Source organism: Cebus imitator, unplaced genomic scaffold (assembly GCF_001604975.1).
Source record: "Cebus imitator isolate Cc_AM_T3 unplaced genomic scaffold, Cebus_imitator-1.0 Scaffold479, whole genome shotgun sequence".
Taxonomy (NCBI): Eukaryota; Metazoa; Chordata; class Mammalia; order Primates; family Cebidae; genus Cebus; species Cebus imitator.
Window position 1 is genome coordinate 848,871 of NW_016107794.1, and position 23,177 is coordinate 872,047.

General features: G+C 36.7%; 2 pseudogenes; both read right to left on the minus strand.

Moving 5' to 3' along the window:
* Window positions 1-1,251: 1,251 nt before the first annotated feature.
* Window positions 1,252-1,345, minus strand: LOC119468718 (annotated as a pseudogene).
* Window positions 1,346-1,668: 323 nt separating this feature from the next.
* On the minus strand, window positions 1,669-2,491 carry LOC108292189 (annotated as a pseudogene).
* Window positions 2,492-23,177: the final 20,686 nt, after the last annotated feature.

The window sequence follows — 23,177 nt, forward strand, 5'->3', positions numbered from 1 at the left end:
TTGTGCAACCACCATCACCATCCATCTCCAGAACTCTTTATCTTATAAAACTGAAACTCTACAGTCATTAACAAATAACTCCCCATTCCCATTCACTCATATTTAATTATTATAAGACCTAGAAGTGTTTACCACATAGGTACTTAACAAAATTTTTGATGACTAAATGAATAAATGTGTTTTGTAAAACTTCAAATATCATCTCCTTAGGGAAGATTTCCAAATTTATAATTTAAGTACATAGGTTTTATTCTAACTCCTCTCAGTTTTATATAAAAAGTTCCCTTCTCTATACTGTTTGAAGCATTAGCCATGCCTCTTACACATGTGTAATCTCCAGTATCATTAACATATAATCTTAGACATAGCAAATATTTACTACTAGACATTGAGGACCACTAGAGAGGATAGGGAGAGAGAAAGGGGGACAAATGCTGAAAAACTAACTATTGGGTACTATGCTCAGTACCTAGTTGATGGGATCAATCATACCTCAAACTCAGCATCATGCATCATGTTACCCATGTAACAAACCTGCACATGTATACCCTGAATTTAAAATAAAAGTTGCAATTATTTTTTAAAAGTCCAATAAGTAAACAAATGACTAAATCCCAGAGCCATGAGCATTGGGTCTCCCCTACCTCCAAAACCAACCCCTCATCTTTTAGCTCCTCCTCTATAGTCTGAAGTTGACCAATATGTGTTAAAGCCAAAATGCTCTGAATAGGAAGGATATAGGTGGCATTTTAGAAAATACATAGAGCTACGTTTTCAATATCATAAAAACCAAGGTTTTTTTGTTTTAATTTATGATTTATGCATACTAATTATACATATTATGTACAGCATAATATTTTGATTGCATATGTATACATTGTGTAATAACCAAATCAGGGTAATTAGCATGGCCATCACTTTTAACATTTATCATTTCTTTGTAATAAGAACATTCAAAAACCTCTCCTTTAGCTATTTGACTGTCATCTCCAGTCTAGTATGCAAAAGAACATGAGAAAGTATTCCTCCTATCTAACTGTAAATTTGTACACATTGACCACTGCTCTCTTCATCTCCCTCTCCTTCCTATACTCCCCATCCTCCGGTAACCACTATTCTATTTCAGTGAGAACAACTTTTTAGATTTCAAAAATAAATGAGAGTATGTGGTATTTGTCTTTCTGTGCCTGGCTTATTTCACTTAACATATTGCCCTCCAGGTTGCTGTAAATAACAGTATTTCATTCTTTAAAAAATATGAAACACTTCACGAATTTGCATGTCATCCATACTAATCTTCTCTGTACTATTCCAATTTTAGTATATGTGCTGCTGAAGTGAGCATGATAAAAACCAAGGTTTAACATGAAATATTAATGGCTTTATTTTAAGCACCTTGAGGGCCAGGGAAAGAGAAAAGATGGGAAGGAGAATCTAATTGCTATACTCATATTGGAAACTTGGGATAAAACAACAGGTTTCCAAGGGTTCTAGCTGCTCAAGAACCTGCTAGTGCTTTTTTTTTCCCCCGCCCCCCAGGGGAGGAAGGCATTTTATTACAGTACAGGGATATCAGCTTTGGGTAGCAGCAGAAGGCAGCTTCACAGAACTCTTCATGAAGGGTAGTGGCCAAATCTTTCGTCCAGCCCAGCACCCCTTGTGGTGCCATGGCCCACTGGAAGGCCTCTTGCTCAGCCAGTGGTTGTGACCTGCCCTGCCAGTGACCCGTTTGTTATGATCAGTGTTGGATACTCAGGCTACTGTTGCTATGCACGTTTCCAGCACCTGTATCTGCCTCTTAGAGGGCAGCTGGATAATGGCTGTGCCATTCACCTTCCGCAGTAGCACACCACATGTCCCTGCAGCTCAGATGTACTGGGCACCCAGGCCTGGCTCACTTTCCATGTTGTTGATGAGGGTCCCCACAGGCAGAGCCCCAAGTGGATGTGCATCCCCTTCCTGAGCAGCAATTGTGATTCAGCCTATGTGGTTAGAGTTCAGGATCGTATCTCCAACCTGCATGTTTTCTGTAGCAATAATCCAGTGTTTCTGGCTGCCTCCAGCAACCAGAGCTATGTCTGCTGACCTACAGGGATAGTAGCAGACTTGGATAACCTTTCCCTCAAAGGGTCCTGACTCGGTCTTCTCCTCAAGCCAGAAACACAAAAGTCAATCATGTGATAATGTTGCTTGTGGCTCCTGCCGATATCATCCACGAGATTTGGCCTGTGTGGTCTCCACCCCCAGACTTCCTCATCTTCACTGGTTTAACAGTGTATTTGCTATGACTCTTTCAAGACACAAAGTTGGTACTAAGGGCCATAGAAGTAAGGATTTGGTGGCAGGGGAGCAACATCAAGGCAGAGGGCCATTGGAGGAAGGCATTGTTCATCATCTGGGAGGCAGGGAACAGATTCAAGACAGGAGTGGTAATGGTGGTAGGGGCCAGGTTCAGAGAGCACAGAGCACGGGTCAGTGCCCACAGGGCCATCAGGGCAGCCAGGGCTCAGCACACCCCTGCTAGTGCTCTTAAGACAAATATTGAGATGGAAAATGTAAGAAACCACAATGGATATACTTCCAGCAAAACGAAAAAAGAAGATGACCTTTTCTTCAGATCCCACCTGAAGTAGGAGAGGGTCAAGATGTCTAGAATTCTACTGATACCTATTATTAGTAGGGAAGAAGAAAACGTTTTAGGTGACATATGGTTGTGTCACTCAAATTCACTTCTACCCTTCCTTTAGGAAATGTTCCAGATTCTTTGGCAGAATGCCTGTAAGCTAAGAGGCAGGCTAACAGAGGGATCCTAAAACAGAGCTGTGAGCAGTGGTGAGGAGGAAACCCCTCCACACTTCTCTGAGAACAGAAATGGTAGCAGCTGCAGTGACAGGAGGGTGGATAGACTGAAGCCAACTGAGCAGGGGGAGGAGAGTAGAGAGTGACAGTGCAGCAAGAGCAGATCTTTGACAGCCAAGTAGAGAGGGCATGAGCATGGGGACATGGGAGGGCTGAGAGGTCCAGGGGCTTAAATAGTCCCGTTTTTAAGTTTAACCCTGGAAGCTCTTATTTATCCTCCCTTGCCCTACAGGGCTATTATTCCCAAGAAAGGGGAGGCACAATTAGAGGCACAAACTCAATTGAATTGTCTCTTCTTTGAATCAGAGTTTCAGCCACAAAACAGATCATAGAAGGTCTGTATATCCTCTCTCATAGATATTCTGTATTCCAAAATTTCACACTGGTTAAATTTTTCATCAAACTGCAGGTTAAACCTCTCGATAAGCTTAGATCTGTAAAGCTGAAACTAATTTCTAGTGGCTGTTGAACAAAAGTAAAACTGTCTCCTTCACATCCCAGAGCCCTTTTCCTTTCCCAGTGCCTCTATTTTTAAACATGCCTGTTGTTATACCTAGATGAAAAGCTATAGGATCTGGGAGGGTAAAGAAGGAGGAAATTGTGTAGTCATATATATATTTTTAAAAAAGAAAAATCTATGTACTCTCATAGGCTCCTATAACTGGCTACAACTCAAGCTGCACAGATAGTTACGGAACCTGAACTTGATATAGCTCAGAAAATGCCTCCATCATCTCCTTTCATCTGCTTCAAACTTTCTGAAAGATTGACATATCTTCTTAACCAGTATTTGGTATCGTATCTTCTACTTACTTATCAATATCTCTAAATCTCTAAAGGATACTTTTTTCCAGTGTTCTTCCTCAGCTCTGAGGAGAACAACTCAGACCCCAAGGAAAACACTAGCCAGACCCACAGCGCCCTGCCAGAGGAGGAAATCTACAGAGAGTTGTGCAAAGCAGGGAGGCACCCTTATCATGTGTTGCAGAATTAAAAAGTTTGAAATTCAGTTTTACTCAATAATTGAATCCTATACTATACTCCCTCCAGAGACTTCAACTCTGATGAATTCTTCTTAAATTCCTAAAGCCTGAAAGAAAGTTTTGGGAGAGAGGAGATCAAACATTAGGGATGTTATTAAGGTTTGGGTAGAATGACAATAGAAACAAGAGGTGAAGGGCTCAAACTGAGAATTTGAAAAAGAGCTTTCAAAAAGTACATCTGTTAGCCATTTGTTAGAATTTGCATTAGCATACCATATAAATGATTATAAACAATAATAGGGGTCACTATGAGTTGTCTTCCTAAGAGCCACTCCTGATTCTTTTTGTTTAAAGAGTCCTGATTTTGTGGCTAGCCTTAGGGCATGAATTATAATCAAAGCCAGAGGACAGCAAAGTTTTTCTGTAAAGAACTAGGTAGTAAATATGCCTCTGTCACAAATAATTAACTTTGCTATTGCAGCAAAAAAAATATCCATAGAGAATATAAACATGAATGGGTATGGCTGTGTTCCAATAAAACTTTATTTATAGAAACAGGCCCAAGGCTCACTTTGTTTCACAGACCATAGTTTGTCAACCCCTCAACTAAGGTAGTCATAGAACCTCCATTTCCTTTTCCAAGTGATTGACCTAAGCAGAGGAAAGTGACCTAGTTTATCTTAGTAAGAAGCAAGACAAGTCTGCCAGGAGGTTTCTGACAAAGATTTTCTTTTATGATAAAAGAGAGGGGATGTAAGGAGAAGGTATTTTGACACTTTTCCTCCCTTTCTGCTTTGCACACTTGTGTAAGGAACCAATGCTTGAAGCTGTGGAAACATCTTGTCCTCCTGAGGCTTTAAGGTGGAAAACAAAAGCCAACAAGCTGAGAGTGGTGGAATAGAAGAATGAAAAGATCCGAGGTCCTCATTAAGTCACTGAACTGATACCGACCTCCAGACTTTCATTAAGAAAACAAAAACTGTACTGATGATTAAGTCATTGTTGGTCTGGTTTTCTGTTACTTGCAGCTGAAAGCATTGCTAATTGATACATACAAAGAAGTTCAAAATGTGAATGAGTGATGTATTTTTAACATTACCTTTAAAGTTTTTCAAAAAGCTTAAAGTATTTTTCTACCATAGGAATGAGGCATGAGCTCCTATAAAAGAAAAACAAGAATTTTTTTTTTAAGTATAGATTTTCTGCAGTAGAAGCTACAGGAGGTCTGGAGATTATACAAGGGCTGTCTATAACCATAATGGATAAGCTACCATGCTTACAAAAAAGGTCATTTTTGCGTATGAGATAACTTTAGGTCATATACGTGTAAGTCAGAGATAATGTATTGATTGCCTGGACCAGGAGTTGGCAAACTACAGCTCACTTTTATTTGTAAATAAAATTGTTTTAAAACATAGCCACACCCATTTATTTAAATATTGTCTATGGCTATTTTGAGCTACAAAAACAGAGCTGAAAAGTTGCAACAGAAAGTTGTAAATGTCAGAAAGATGGTATAAAGTGTATAATATACGTTCAAAAAGTGCTAAGACTTGTGAAAGTATGTCAAGCACCATCAGATGATACAGTATGAAAAGGATGCAAGACTTCTCTGTCATATGTTCAGGGAAGGCCACACTATGGAGGCAACATTTGAACTGAGACACGAATAAAGAGAGTGAGTAAATCATGGGAGCATCTTGGGGAACAGCTTTATAGGCAGAGCGAACAAGTGGAAAAGCTTGATATGGTAAAGAATCGTAGAAAGGTCAGCACGGCTAAAGCAAAGTGTAGGGAAGGATGGTAGTAGGTAAGATAGATAGTAGTGGGCCAGCTCATGTGTGGTCTTATTGGTCATAGAAAATACCTGGAATTTTGCTTGGAATAAGGTGGCACTCCACTTGGATGGTGAATTTGGAGCCAAAGACTGACACAATGTGTTTTTCATTACAAAACATCACTCTAAGCCTTCAATTCTATGATTGAAAAAGTGGCTACTGGCTTTACGCTTCAGCCATACAAAACCATAAAACTGGACAAAATATGAAGCAAAGGTTTCCAGGCATTGTACCACCAGGCCTGCATGGCTATAATCCTTGACTGCAGGAAAACACAAAGTAAACCCTCCATTCTCCCTAGCTTTCTGTCTGAGGGCACTTTCTCAACCCAGCACATGATAGTGGGGCCCAAACATCAAACAGTTTTTTGCTAGATGGAAGAAAAAGATTGAATTTGAAGGCTCCTTAGGCAATTGAAACTTGTAATGCTTCGCTGTGAATTCCATCAAACATTGGGAGAAACACACACACACACACACACACACATACACACACTGATGTTACACAGGCTCTTCCAGAAAATAAAGGAGGAAAGAATAATTGGCAGACCATTTTATGAAGCCAGAATAACTGTGATTTCAAAGTCAGACAAGAGCTTTACAAGAAAATAAAAGTACAGGTAATAGCCTTCATGAATGAAGATAAATATGATTCTACAGAAGTGTTAACAAACCAAATCCTGCAATATGTAATTAAGTATAAGTCTAGCAACATAAGCTGCCATCATACTTAATGATAAAAGGCTGAAAATGTTTGCCCCAAAATTGAGAGCAAAGCAAAGATGTTTTTTCTTGCTGCTTCTATTCAGCAAGATACTATACATTCTAGCCGCTGTGATAAGTCAAGAAAAGAAAAAAAAAGCATACATTTTGGAAAGGAAGAAATAAACCTGTCTTTATTTGCCACAACATTATTGTGTATGTGGACAATCCTAAGGAATCTGAAAAATAAATGAATAAAACTACTAGAGCCAGAAGCGAATTAAGCAGGGTCAGATGATATGTCAATGTTCAAAAAACTAATTACATTTCTATATACTAGTAACAAACATTAAAAATAAGAATATTGAAATATACCATTTACAATAGTAACAAAAATATATAAAATAGGGAGAAACTTAATAGTATCTAAGACCTCCCCATGAAAAACTAAAACTCATTGTTGAGAGAAATTAAAGAACACCTAAATAAGTAAAGAAATAAGCTATGTTCATAAATCAGACAACTCAATATTGTTAAAATGGCAATTCTCCCCAAATTTAATCAATAGACTAAATGTAATCTGAATCAAAATTCCAGGGAGTTTTTTTTTTTTTTTAATAAAAATTGACAAGCTGCCAGATGCTATAGCTCACGCCTGTAATCCCAACACTTTTGGAGGCTGAAGTGGGTGAATCACTTGAGTCCAGAAGTTCAAGACCAGCCTGGGCAACATTGTTAAACCCCATCTCTACAAAAAATACAAAAATTAGCCAGGCATGGTAGTGTGCACCTGTAGTCCCAGCTCCTAGGGAGGCTGAGGTTGGAGGATCTCTTGAACCTGGGAAGGTGAGGCTACAGGGAGCCATGACTGTATCACTGCACTCCAGCCTGGGTTGCAGAGCAAGACCTTGTCTCAGAAAAAGAAAAAAAAAATGACAAGCTGATTCAAAAACGTATACAGAAATGTAAACAACCTAGACTAGCCAAAATGATCTTGAAAAATGAGAAAAAAAATGAGGAAGTTACATTAATTGATTTCAAGACTTACTATGAAGCAACAGTGGTCAAAAGAGTATAGTATCAGTATAGGGATACACAAATATACCAAGGAACAGAATAGAGGGTCAAAGCCACAGTTACCTGGTCAACTGATCTTTGACCAAGGCATCAAAAACAATTCAGTGAAGAAGAAAATTCTTTTTTAAAAATGTTGATGGAACTATTGTATATCTCTATGGAAATAAATAAAATCGTAAACCTATCTCATATTATATGCAAAACTGTATTCAAGATGGATCAAATATCCATATGTAAACTAATGCTATAAAGTTTCTGGAAGAAAATATAGCATAATATTTTTATGACATGGGATAGTCAAAGATTTTGTAGCACAACACAGACAATATAACCATGAAATTAAAAATTGATAAATTGGTTGGTCTTCAACAAAACCAAAAATTTGTGCTTGTCAAAGTACACCAACCAAAATAAGCAAGCTATAGACCAGGAGAAAATATTTGCAAAATATATCTAAGAAAGTACTTATAATTTAGCTGATGTAAGAAACTTCTACAACTCAATAATAAAAAGACACCACACATCCTTGTTTTTTAAATAAGAAAGAGATTTGAAAAGAGACTTTATTAAGGATAAATATGAATGGTCAATAAGCATATAAAAAAGGATTCAACATCATTAAGAAATGAAACTTAAATCAAAATTAGATTGTACTACCTACCTATTAGAATGACTAAAGTTAAAAAGACTGACAATATCCAATGTTGCAAAGGATATGAAGTGGTCTATACTCCCATAAATCAACAATGGAAGAGTAAAATGGTACAATCACTTTTTAAAATGGCTTGACAGTTTGTTATGAAGTTAAACATATACCTACACAATAACCTAGAATTTATAATTTATTCAGGAAAAATAAAGGGATATATTAACAAAAACACTTTTATACAAACATTTATAGCAACTTTATCATAGCCAAAGACTGAGAACAGCCTAGGTACTCATTAGTAACAGAATGATAAACAAAGTATTGTGTAGTCGTGCAATGGATTAGTACTCAAAAAATACAAAGAAACACAACCAATATACACAATCATATGAATGAATCTGAAAAACATTATATTGAGTTAAACCAGACACAAAATAATACATAATTAGTGACTCTAGAAAAATCAAAACTAATCTAATAGAAATCGGAACAGTCATTGTCTCTTGTGGGTAGAGTGGAAACTAACTAAAAAGGGCCACGAGATAACTTTCTGGAATGACAGAAATGTTTATATCTGCCTCTGTTCAAACTCACGGAATGGTATATTAAATATATATGTATATCACTACAAATTATAGTAGAATTTTAAAAACAAGAAAAGATAGATGCAGGAAACAAGTGACAATTGTGGTAGTTTCCAAAGATTATGGTGGCTTAATCTGGAAAGCTCTGACGGTAGATGTGATCAAGTTGGGGTATGTTTTTAAAGTTGGAATTACAGAACATCTGAACTGTTTGGTGGTGGTGTTATGAAAGAAAGAGAAGAAACAGTTGTACCATTATAAGTGAAAGCTTACACACCCCTTGAAAAGAAAGGAGGTAACAGAAAATGTAAAACAAGCAGATAATTATATCACATTTCATTATTTATATGTCAATTTTTTGTATGTAATCAATCTTATATCAAAACGATAATGAAGGAGACTTCCACTTTCAGTGAAAATGGAGTAACACAGACCAAATTTTCCCTCCAACCTGAAACCACTCAAAAACCAGACAAAATACATGAGAATGGTTTGCAAGACATCAAACACTAGTCAATGAAAGGCACTAATTTCTGAGAGACAAGAAACAAATTAGTTGAGCCTTGTTATTGCCCCAGCTTACTGGCTAAAAAGTTAGGTCATGACCCAGTGGAAGAGAAACAAGTAGAGATTTGTGGTCTTCTTGAATTAAGGTAACATAAGCAACGAATGAAAGAATAAAATAATATTCAACATAAAAAAAACAAACCAAAAAAAAAAAAGGAAAAATAGAAGTGGAAAACAGATGAAGAAAATCTAAAACAAATAGTTACACGGCAGATTTAAACCCAACCACATCAATTATCACATTAAATGTAAATGTCCTAAACATCCTAGGTTAGCAGTCAATATGGTCAGTTTGAGTAAAACAGCAGAACCCAACCACTTGTTGCTTACAGAAACCCACTTTATATATAAACGACATAAATAGGTTAATAGTAAAACTACAGGAAAAGATACACCATGATAACACTGAACAACAACAACAAAAAGCTAAAGGGGCTATACTAATATTAGCAAAGTAGATTTTTAAAAAATATATATTAGAGATAGAGAAGGTCATTTCATAATAAGAAAAGGCATTGATTAATCAGAAAGATATAACCATACCAAACTTTTATGTACTTAATAACTAAGCTTCAAAATACATGAAGCAAAAAAACTGATAGAGCTCCAAGGAGAGAAGTAGTCAAATCACAATTATAGCTGGAGATGTTGGCACCTCCCTTTCAATAATTAATCAAATTAATGGATAAAAGTAGTGCAGATAGAGAAGACTTGAACAACACTATAAACCAACTTGACCTAATTGACATTTATAGAATACTGTACCCAACAAAAGATAATTTTTAAAAATTATTGTTTAAAAAGCAGATGTAAATACATAGCAGTTAGAGGGTGCTGAGAACAGGCAAAATGGTTCCACACAGTCTACTCCACCCTGAGGATAATATTAGATACAATTGTATTAATTGATAATTTGTCTAACTATCAGAAATATAATGCAGAACCAATAGTAGTTTACATAAATAGGATGCCATTTTTCTTATATAGTAGCAATGAATCAATATTGTCAAAGACAAAAATGTATGTGATTCTATTTGCCTTTCTGTCATAATATTGAATCATTAAAAATGTTTTTAAAATATCTTTTAATAACTGAGGTAGATCTTGCCATCATCTCCACAATTCAATGGGAAAAGAAGCTGGAAAGCAAAAGGGCAATGCAGCTTTAATACTTACCAGGAGTTAAAACAAAACAAAATTTTCCCAGACTACCCATGGCAGAATTCTGTTGGATCCTATGGTCATCCTTACCTTTGAGGGAAGCCGGGAAAGGAAAAAGAAAAGCAGGATTGTTTTGAATGGCCTAATTCAGTGCTTCCTAATAGATACATTACGTAAACCACATATGTAATTTACTAGTAGGCATTTTTTAAGTAAAATGAAAAGGGTGAATTAAATTTCATAATATATTTTAATCTAACTTATCTATAATATTATTTCATTATAGTTTTTGTACTCCAGTGTATATTTTATACTTACAACATATCAGTTTAGCCTTATTTCTTTCTTTTGCTTCCTTTTTTTAATTTTTAATTTTTGTGGGTACATAGTAGGTTATATTATATTTAAGGGGTATATGGTTTAATTTGATACATGTATACAATGTATAATAATCACATCAGAGTAAATAAGATATTCATCACCTCCAGCATTTATCCTCTGTGTTACAATCTATATTCTTTATTTTAAATTGTACAATTAAATTATCGACTATAGTCACCCTGTTGTGATAGTAGACCTTAATCATTTTTTCTAACTATTTTCGGTACCCATTAACCCCATACCTCTTTGCCCCCACCCAAGCCCCATTACTTTTCCCAGCCTCTGGTAACCATCATTCTGCTCTGTATTTCCATAAGGTCAATTGTTTTAATTTTTAGCTCCCACAAATAAGTGAGAACATGCAAAGTTTATCTTTCTGTGCCTGATTTATGTCACTTAACATAATGAACTCCAGTTCTGTCCACGTTATTGCAAATGACAGGATCTCATTTTTAATGGCTGAATAGTACTCTATTGTATATATGTACCACATTTTTATTATCCATTCATCTGTTAGTTAGGTTGCTTTTAAATCTTTGCTATTGTAAATAGCACTGCAATAAACATGAGAGTGCAAATGTCTCTTCAATACACTGATTTCCTTTCTTTTGGGGATATATCTAGCAGTGGGATTGCTAGATCATATGATAGTTCTATTTTTAGTTTTTAGAAGAACCTCTATGCTGTTTTTCATAGTGGCTGTACTAATTTGCATTCCCACCAACAATGTACAAAATGTCCCCCGTCTCTATATCCTCACCAGCATTTGTTATTGCCTACTGTTTGGGTAAAAGCCATTTTAATTGGGGTGAGATGATATCTCATTGTAGTTTTGATTTGCATTTCTCTGATGATCAATGACGTTGAGCACCTTTTCATATAACTGTTTGCCATTTGTATCTCTTCTTTCAAGAAATGTCTATTCAGATCTTTTACCCATTTTTAATTGGATTATTACATGTTTTCCTACTAAGTTGTTTCAGCTCCTTACATACTCTGGTTATAAATCTTTTTTCAGAGGGATAGTTTGCAGATATTTTCTCCTGTTCTGTGGGTTGTATCTTTACTTTGCTGATTATTTCCATTGCCATGTAGAAGCTTTTAAACTTGATGTGATCCCATTTGTCCATTTGTGCTTTGATTGCCTATGCTTGTGGGATAATACTCAAGAAATCTATGCCCAGTCCAATACCCTGGAAAGTTTTCCAAATATTTTCCTGTAATAATTTCATAGTTTGAGGTATTAGATTTAAGCCTGTAGTCCATTTTGATTTCGTTTTTATATATAGTGAGAGTTAGAGGTCTACTTTTATTCTTCTATATATGGATATCTAGTTTTCCCAGCACACTTTATTGAAGAGACTGTCCTTTCCCCAATGTAGGTTCCTGGCACTCTTGTAAAAAATGAGTTCACTGTATATGTAAGGATCTATTTCTGTGTTCTTTATTCTGTTCCATTGATTTATGTGTCTATTTTTATGCCAGCAGCATGCTGTTTTGGTTACTATAGTTTTGTAGTTTAATTTGAAGTCAGGTAGTATGATTCTTTCAGTTTTGTTCTCTTTGCTTAGGATAGCTTTGGCTATTCTAGGTCTTTTGTGAGTTAATATAAATTTTAGGATTATTTTCCCTATTTTGTGCAGAGTGTCATTTGTATTTTGATAGGGATTGCATTGAATCTGTAGATTGCTTTAGGTAGCATGGACATTTTAACAATATTGATTCTTCTAATCGATGAACATGAAATAGCTTTTTATTTTTTTCTGTCTTCTTCAATTTCTTGCATCAATGTTTTATAGTTTTTATTCTAGTGAACTTTTACTTATTTGGTTAATTCATAGGTATTTAACTTTATTTATAGCTATTGTAAATGGGATTACTTTTTAAATTTCTTTTTCAGATTGTTCACTGTAGGCATATAGAAGTGCTACTGATTTTTGTACATTGATTTTGTATCCTGCCACTTGATTGAATTTGTTTATCAGATCTAATACTTTTTAATGGGCTCTTTAGGTTTTTCCAAACATAAAATCATATCATCTGCCAATAAGGATAATTTGACTTATTCCTTTCCAATTTGGATGCCATTTATTTCTTTATCTCTTCCGATTGCTCTAGCTAGAACTACCAGTACTATGTTGAATAATAGTGGTGAAAATCGGCATCCTTATCATATTCCAGATCTTAGGGGAAAGGCTTTTTATTTTTTCCTATTGATTATGATACTACCTGTGGGTCTGTCAAACGTGGTTTTTATTATATTGAGGCATGTTCCTTCTGTACCCAGTTTTTTGATAGCTTTTATCATGAAGGGATGTTGATTTTTAACAAATGCTTTTTGAGAATCAATTGAAATGATAATATGGTTTTTGTCCTTCATTCTGTTGATATAATTTATCACACTGATTCATTTGCAGATATTGGACTATCCTTGCATCGTGGGATAAATCCTACTTGCTCATGATGACCAATTGTTTTCAGGTATTATTAAATTCAGTTTCCTAGTATTTTGTTGAAGATTTTTGCATCAATGCCCATCAAAAGTATTGGCCTTTAGTTTTCTTTTCTTTTTTAATATGTCTTTGTCTCATTTTGGTATCAGGGTAATACTGCCCTCAGAGAGTGAGTATAGAAGAATACTCTCTGCCACTTTTTTTAGAATACTTTGATTAGGAATGGCATTAGTTCTATGATAAATGTTGGTAAAATTCAGCAGTGAATCCCTTGTGTCCAGACTTTTGGCTGGCAAACATTTAATTATGACTTTCATCTTGTTACATGTTATTGGTCAGATCAGATTTTAGATTTCTTCATGCTTCAATCTGTATAGGTTGTGTGTGTCTAAGAATTTATCCAATTCTAGGTTTTCCAATGTATTTGCATATAATTTTTCATGGTAGCCTCTAATGATCCTTTGAATGTCTGTGCTACTGGTTGTAATGTTTTCTTTTTTAACTCTGATTTTATTTGAGTCTTCTCTTTTTCTTGGTTATTCTGGCTAAAACTTTGTCCATTTTGTTTATCTTTTCAAAAAAAGTGTTTGTTTATTAATCTTTTGTATTGTTTTATCCTTTCCCCATTGCTTATTTTTGTCATGTTCATCAAAAGATCAGATGCCTCCAGCTTTGTTCTTTTTGCTTAGGATTGTCTTGGCTATGCAGGCTCTTTTTTGGTTCCATATGAAGTTTAAGGTGGGTTTTTCCAGTTCTGTGAAAAAGGTCAATGGTAGGTTGATGGGGATAGCATTGAATCTATAAATTACTTTGGGCAGTATGGCCATTTTCACTATATTGATTCTTCCTGACCATGAGCATGGAATGCTTTTCCATCCGTTTGTGTCCTCTCTTATTTCCTTGAGCAGTAGTTTGTAGTTCTTGAAGAGGTCCTTCACATCCTTTGTTAGTTGTATTCCTAGGTATTTTGTTCTCTTTTGTAGCAATTATGAATGGGAGTTCGCTCATTATTTGGCTCTCTGTCTGTTACTGGTGTATAGTAATGCCTGTGATTTTTGCACATTGATTTTGTATCCTGACACTTTGCTGAAGTTGCTTATCATCTTAAAGAGATTTGGGGCTGAGATGTTGGGGTTCTAACTATACAATCATGTTGTCTGAAAATAGAGACAATTTGACTTCCTCCTTTCCTAATTGAATACCTTTTATTTCCTTTTCTTGCCTGATGGCTCTGGCTAGAACTTCCGACACTATGTTGAATAGAAATGGTGAGAGAGGGTACCCTTGTCTAGTGCCAGTTTTCAAAGGGAAGGCTTCCAGTTTTTGCCCATTCAGTATGATATTCGCTGTGAGTTTATCATAGATAGCTTTTATTATTTTGAGATACGTTCCATTAATACCTAGTTTATTGAGAGTTTTTAGCATAAAGAGCTGTTGAATTTTGTCAAAGGCCTTCTCTGAATCTATTGAGATGATCATATGATTTTTGTCTTTGGTTCTGTTTATGTGATGGATTACATTTATAGATTTGCGTATGTTGAACCAGGCTTGCATCCCTGGGATGAAGCCTACTTGATCATGATTGATAATCTTTTTGATGTGTCATTGCACTCGGTTTGCCAGTATTTTATTGAAGATTTTTCCATCAATGTTCATCATGGATATTGGCCTGAAATTTTCTTTTTCAGTTGTGTCTCTGCCAGGTTTTGGTATCAGGATGATGTTGGTCTCATAAAATGATTTGGGAAGGATTCCCTCTTTTTGGATTATTTGGAATCGCTTCAGAAAGAATGGTACCACGTCTTCTTTGTTTGTCTGGTAGAATTCGGCTGTGAACCCATCTGGACCTGGACTTTTTTTGGTTGGTAGGCTACTAAATGCTGCCTCAACTTCAGACCTCGTTATTAGTTTATTCAGGGACTCAACTTCTCCCTTGTTTAGTCTTGGGAAGGTGTAAGTGTCCAGGAATTTATCCATTTCTTCTAGATTTACTGGTTTATGTGCATAGAGTTTGTAGTAATCTTTGCATAAAGATTGTATTTCTGTGGAATCGTGGTGATATCCCCTTTATCGTTTTTTATTGCATCTATTTGATTCTTCTCTCTTTACTTTTTAATTAGTCTGGCTAGCAGTCTATCTATTTTGTTGATCTTTTAAAAAACCAAGCTCTTTTATTGATTTTTTGAAGGATTTTTTGTGTCTGTATCTCCTTCAGTTCTGCTCTGATCTTAGTTATTTCTTGTCTTCTGCTAGTTTTTGAATTTGTTTGATCTTGCTCCTCTAGTTATTTTAATTTTGACAATAGCGTATCAATTTTAAAACTTTCCTCACTTCTCAGGTGGGCATTTAGTGCTATAAATTTTCCTCTAGACATTGCTTTAAATCTGTCCCAGAGATTCTGGTACATTGTGTCTTTGTTCTCATTGGTTTCAAAGAACGTCTTTATTTCTGCCTTCATTTCATTATTTATCCAGTAGTCATTAAGGAGAAGGTTGTTCAGTTTCTATGTAGTTGTGTGGTTTTGCGTGAGTTTCTTAGTCCTGAGTTTTAATTTGATTGCACCATGATCTGAGAGACTGGTTGTTAGGATTTCCATTCTTTTGCATTTGCTGAGGAGTCGTTTACTTCCAATTATGTGGTCAATTTTAGAGAAGGTGCAATGTGGCAATGTGGTGCTGAGAAGAATGTATAGTCTATGGATTTGGGGTGGAGAGTTCTGTAGATGTCTATTAGGTCTGCTTGATCCAGATCTGTGTTCAAGTCCTAGACATCCTTGTTAATTTCTGTCTCATTGATCTGTCTAATATTAACAGTGGAGAGTTAAAGTCTCCCACTATTATTGTGTGGGGGTATAAGTTTCTTTGCAGGTCTTTAAGAACTTGCTTTATGTATGTGGATGCTCCTGTGTTGGGTGCATATATATTCAGGAGAGTTAGCTCTTCTTGTTGCATTGATCCCTTTACCATTATGTAATGTCCTTTTTCTCATTTGATATTTGTTGGTTTAAAGTCCATTTTATCAGAGACTAGGATTGCAACCCTGCTTTTTTTTTCCCCCCTCTACATTTGCTTGGTAAATCTTCCTCCACTGCTTTATTTTGAGTCTATGTGTGTCTTTGCGCATGATATGGGTTTCCTGAATACAGCACACTGATGGGTCTTGACTTTTTTTTAGTTCATTAACATTTAATGTAAATATTGTTATGTGTGAATCTGATCCTGCCATTTTGATACTAGCTGGTTGTTTTGCCTGTTAGTTGATGCAGTTTCTTCATTATGTCAATGGTCTTTACCATTTGGTACTTTTTGCAGTGGCTGGTACTGGTTGTTAATTTATATGTGTAGAGCCTCTTTCAGGAGCTCTTGTAAAGCTGGCCTGGTGGTGACAAAATCTCTGAGTACTTGCATGTTCACAAAGGATTTTATTTTTCCTTCACTTATGAAGCTTAGTTTGGCTGGATATGAAATTCTGGGTTGAAAGCTCTTTAAGGATGTTGAATATTGGCCCCCACTCTCTTCTGGCTTGTAGGGTTTCTCCTGAGAGAGCCGCTGTAAGTCTGCTGGGCTTCCCTTTGTGGGTAACCTGACCTTTCTCTCTGGATTCCCTTAGCATTTTTTCCTTCATTTCAACCCTGGTGAATCTGACTCTATGTGCCTTGGGGTTGCTCTTTCTGAGGAATATCTTTGTGGTGTACTCTGTATTTCCTGGATTTGAATGTTGGCCTGCCTTGCTAGGTTGGGGAAGTACTCCTGGATAATATCCTGAAGAGTGTTTTCCATCTTGGATTCATTCTCCCTGTCACATTCAGGTACACTAATCAAATGTAGATTAGATCTTTTCACATTATTCCATATTTCTTGGAGGCTTTGTTCATTTCTTTTCACTCTTTTTTCTCTAACCTTGCTTTCTCATTTTATTTCATTGAGTTGATCTTCAATCTCTGATATCCTTTCTTCTGCTTGATCAATTTGGCTATTGAAACTTGTGTATGCTTCGTGAAGTTCTCGTGTTTTTCAGCTCAAATCATTTATGTTCTTCTCTAAGCTGGTTAGTCTAGTTAGCATTTTGCCTAACCTTTTTTCAAGGTTCTTAGTTTCTTTGCATTAGGTTAGAACACTTTCCTTTAGATCAGAGAAGTTTGTGATTACCCACCTTCTGAAGCCGACTTCTGTGAATTCGTCAAACTCAATCTGCATCCAGTTTTGTTCCCATGCTGGTGAGGAGTTGTGATCCCTTGGAGGAGGAGACGCATTCTGGTTTTTGGTGTTTTCATCTTTTTTGCACTGGTTTCTTCCCATCTTTGTGGATTTATCTACCTTTGGTCTTTGAAGTTGGTGACTTTCGGATGGGGTCTCTGAGTGGGCATCCTTTTTGTTGATGTTGAGGCTATTTCTTTCTGTTTTTTAGTTTTCCTTCTAACAGGGCCCTCTGCTGCAAGACTCCTGGAGGTCCACTCCAGACCCTGCTTGCCTGGAAATCACCCGCAGGGGGTGCAGAACAGCAAGGATTGCTGCCTGTTCCTTCCTCTGGTAGCTTCATCCCAGAAGGGTGCCCACCAGATGTCAGCCAGAACTCTCCTCTATGAGATGACTCTTTGGATATACAGGGATCAGTGAGCCACTTGAGGAGGCAGTCTGTCCCTTGTCAGAGCTCAAATACTGTGCTGTGAGCTCCGCTGCTCCCTTCAGAGCTGCTGGGCAGGGACGTTTAAGTCTGCTGCAGCAGAACTCGCAACCACTCCTTTTCCCAGGTGCTCTGTCTCAGAAGGTGTGGCTTTATTTATAAGTCCCTGACAGGCTGCTGCCTTTTTTCAGAGATGCTCTGCCCAGCAAGGAGGGACTCTAGTCAAGTCTGCCTGCAGAGGTGTTGTGGAGATGCCGCAGGATCCCCCCCACTGTTGTGTAAACTTCTTTGTGATTTTGTTTACACAGTTAAGGTTAGAGCTGCCTCAGTAATGGTGGATCCCCTCCCTCCCCCAATGGACCTTGACCATCCAGGGTCGAGCTCAAACTGCTGTGCTGGCTGCAAAAATCCCAAGCCAGTGGGATTCAGTTTGCCAGTCTCCATGGGGGTGAGACTTGCAGAGCCAGCTCACCTGCCTCCTTGACTTCATTCCCCTTTCTCTCAGGTATATGTGTGACTCTGTCTCGCAGGCGCTCCAGGTGTCAGTCAAAACAGCTGCTCAAATTTGTGCTGGGAACTCGTGGCACTGGCTGAACTGGCCACCCAGATTTGCCCTGGAAACCTGCAGCACCTGTCGGCATGCAGGGATCTCCTGGTCTGAGGGCTGCAAGGAGAAGCAAAGCATTGGAACTGAAGCTCCAGAGTGGCCAGAGGCCCCCAACGGCTTCCGTTGGGTAGGAGGGAGTGCCCTCTGGCCTGCTGCACTTCCCGGATGAGGCAGTGCCCCACCCTGCCTCAGTTTGCCCTCGTTGGGCTACAGCCACTGTCCAACCAGTCCCATTGAGATGAACCTGGTACCACAGTCGGAAATGCGAAGGTCACTTGACTTCTGCATCACTCTTGCTGGGAACTGCACTCCAGAGCTGTTCCTATTCGGCCACCTTGGCAGAAGTAACTTCAAGAATTTTTTAAATTTCCTTCTTCATCTTTTAATTGACCCACTGGTCATTCAGAAACCTATTGTTTAATTTCCCTGAATTTGTATAGTTTCTAAAGTTCTTCCTGTTGTTGATTTCTAGTTTTATTCCATTGTGCTCATAGAGGATACCTGATATTATTTCAATTTTTTGAATGTTTTACGAATTGTTTTGAGGCCTAACGTATGGTCTATCATTGAGAATGATCCATATGCTGAGGAGAAGAATGTATATTCTGCAGCTCTTGGATGAAATGTTCTGTAAATATCTATCAGGTCCATTAGGTCTATAGCGCAGATTAAGATCAGTGTCTTTTTGTTGATTTTCTGTCTGGATGATCTGTTCAATGCTAAAAGTAGAGTGTTAAAGTCTTTAGCTATTATTGCATTGAGGGTCTGTATCTTTATCTTTAGCTCTAATAATATTTGCTTTATATATCTGGTGCTCCAGTGTTTGAATGCATATATGTTCATAATTGCTATATACTCTTGCTGAATTGACCCCTTTATCATTATATAATTACCTTCTTTGCCTCTTTTAATACTTTTTGTCTTGAAATCAATTTTATCTGATATATATATAACTACTCCTGCTCTGTTTGTTTGTTTTCATTGCTGTGGAATATTTTTTCCATCCCTTTATATTCAGTCTATGTTTGTTTTTATAGATGAAGCGTGTTTCTTGTAGGCAACAGATCATTGGCTCATTTTTTAAAAAATGTGTTCAGCCACTCTTTGTCTTTTGGTTTGAGAGTTTAATCCATTTGTGTTCAATGTTATCAATAATATGTTGAAAAGTAAGGACTTACTTCTGCCATTTTGTTACTTGTTATCTGGTTATTTTGTGGTCTTCTCTTTAATTTTGACTGCTTTATGGTAACAATGATTTTTTTCTGGTGATATGTTTTAATTTATTGCTTTGTATTTTTTTGTGTATCTATTATATGTTTTTAGATTTGAGGTCACTGAGTCCTGCAAATTATATAACTCATGATCTAAAACTGATGATAACTCAACACTCATTGCATAAACATACAAAAAAAAAAAAAAAAAAAAAAAAAATAAAAAAAAATAGCATAAACATACAAAAAAAAAAAAAAAAGAAAGAAAACTAATAAAAACTGTAACTTGGTCTCCCTGTTTTCTTAACTTTGTTGTTTCTATTCATATCTTATTATACTGTTTATGTCTTGAAAAGTTGTTGAAGTTATTATTCTTCATTGGTTTATCTTTTTGTCTTTCTACTTAAAATATAAGTTTATACACTACAATTACAGTGCTATAATATTCTCTGGTTTTCTATGAACTAACTATTACCAGTGAGTTTTATACCTTCAAATCATTTCAGTTGCTCATTAATAACCTTTCTTTCTGATTGAAGTACTCCTTTTAGCATTTCTTGTAGGACAGGTCTGCTGTTGATCAAATCCCTCAGTTTTTGTTTCTCTGGGAAACAATTTTTCCTTCATGTTTAAAGGATACTTTCACCAGTATAACACTGCAAGGTAAAAGGTTTTTTTCTTCAACACTTTAAATTTGTCATGTGACTCTCTTTTGTCCTGTAAGGTTTCCACTGAAAAGTCTGCTGCCAGGCCTATTGGAGCCCCATTGTATGTTATTTGTTTCTTTTCTCTTACTACTTCTAGAATTCTTACTTTACCTTGACCTTTGGAACTTTATCAAATGCCTTGAGGTTGTCTTCTTCAGGTTAAATCTGCTTAGTATTCTATAACCTTCTTGTACTTGAATATTGATTTCTCTAGATTTTGGAAGTCCTCTGTTATTATCCCTTGGTTTTGTTTTGTTTTGTTTTTTGAGACAGAGTCTCACTCAACTGTTACCCAGGCTGGAGTAAAGTGGCACAATCTCAGCTCACTACAACCTCCATTTCCCAGGTTCAAACCCTCCTGAGTAGCTGGGATTACAGGTGCATGCCACTATGCCCTGCTAATTTTTGTATTTTTAGTAGAGACAGGTTGGCCAGGCTGGTCTTGAACTCCTGACCTCAAGAGATCCATTTGCCTTGGCCTCCCAAAGTGCTAGACTTACAGATGTGAGCCACCACACCCAGGCTATCCCTTTGAATAAACTTTCTATCCCTATCTTTCTCTCTATCTCCTGTTTAAAGCCAATAACTCTTAGATTTGCCCTTTTGGCTATTTTCTAGATCTTGTATATGTGATTTATTCCTTCTTATTCATTTTTCTTTTGTCTCTTCTGACTGTGTATTTTCCAATAGCCTGTCTCCAAGCTCACTAATTCTTTCTTCTGCTTGATCATTCCTGATACAAAAGACTCTGATGCATTCTTCAGTATGTTGATTGCATTTTTCAACTCCAGAATTTCTACTTGATTTTTAAAAATTATTTCAATCTTTTTTTTGTATTTATCTGACAGGATTCTGAATTCCTTCTCTTGTGTCATCTTGAATTTCTTTGAGTTTTCTCAAACCAGCTATTTTGGATTCTCTGAAAGGTCACATATCTCTGTCTCTTCAGGACTGGCCCCTGGTGACATATTTCACTTGTTTGGTGCAGTCCTGCTTGCCTGGATATTCTTGATGCTTGTAGATGTTTGTCAGTGTTTGGGCATTGAAGAGTTAGACATTTATTGTAGTCTTCACAGTCTAAGCCTGCTTGTACCTGTCCTTCTTGGGACGGAAGGCTTTCCAGGTATTCCAAGGGACTTAATTGTCATTATCTTTGTTTTTGGTTACTGCAGCTGTATCTGCATTAGGGGCACCCCAAGCCCAGTAACACTGTAGTTCTTGCAGACTTGAAGAGGTACTGCCTTGGTGGTCTTGGATAAGATCAGGAAGAATTATCTGGATCACCAGGCAGAAACTCTTGTTTTCTTTCCTTACTTTCTCCCAAACAAACACAGCTTCTCTCTGCTGAGTTGCCTGGGGCTGGGGGAGAGACAACACAAGCACTTCTACTGCAGTGACCACTGGAGCTGCACTGGGTTAGACCTACCAACACAGAATGGGGTCTTGCCCAAGGCTTACTATAACCACTATCTGGCTACCTATGTTTGTTCAAGACTTTAAGGCTCTACAATCAGCAGGTGGTGAAGCCAGCCAGAGACTAGCTTTATTTCTGAAATATGCAGGGCACATTTCACATGCTCTGCAGCCACATGTGGCTAGTAGTTACTATATTAGATATCACAACTCTAGAGCAATCACAGTCAATTGCCTGAGATAGAGCATTTTACAACCCCAAGAAAAAATATTTTGTTAACAAGGGAGAAGAGAGTTTAGAATGGATATGAATATAGATAACTAACAACGGCTGTTGCATCAATGCAAACTGGAATTATTAATGGTTTGCTTAAATTTTCAAATAAAACTATAATTAGGTGATTTCTGTTTAAGAGTACAGGGAAGTCCACAAACAAATTTAAGTTTTTTGTGCAATATAACTCAAAAGAGTTTAATGTTCTTTAGTAAACTCAGTATTACAGATGGACTCATGTCCCCATACTTTATTCATTCAATAAATGTTTACTGATAGCTTTATAGCATTTTTCCAATTCCTTCAATGGCTTTGATTTCATTAAAATTTTTTTTTCTTTTTCCTATAAGACAGGATATCACGCAAATATTTAATGGCTTTGATTAGTACTATGTGACCTCTGGGTCTTTACATGTGTTATTTCCTCTGAAAGAAATATGCTCCTTCCTAGTCCCATCTTCTCATCCTTAAATCTGGTTGACTCTAACACACCTTTCAGGTCTCAGATTAAATGTTCCTGCCTCAGGCAAACATTTTTCTTATCCCACATAATTACATTACATATTGTCATGGCCTCCCATCATCCACCTATTATTATCCTCATTATACTTTACTGTAATTATTTATTTTATTATCTATCTCCCTCACTGTGTCATATGACCTATAGGGTCTGAGATCTTATCTGTTTTGTACAGCAGGATCAAGCAGACAGCCTGTCCCATGTTTAATATATACTTGTTGAATAAATAAATAAAATGTATGTCTATACCAAGACATGAAAAAAGTTGAAGACACACCTCAATATAAATGAATAATACTACAATGTGCTTAAGGCTACTCTAGAGGCATGAACATGATACTATGGAATACAGAAGGGATGAGCTTAAACTGAGTCTTGAAAAACATGTTCACCATGGAGTCAAAGTGGGTAACTGCATTCCAGGCAGAAGGGACAGTAGTTTTAAAGTAGAATCAACCAGATTTGATGAGAAATTCATTGTCTGTTGAGGCAGAGGGTATCCAAGATGACATCCACATTTTTACATTAGGCAACCAAGCTGGTCATGATATCATTCATTAAGTGGAAAT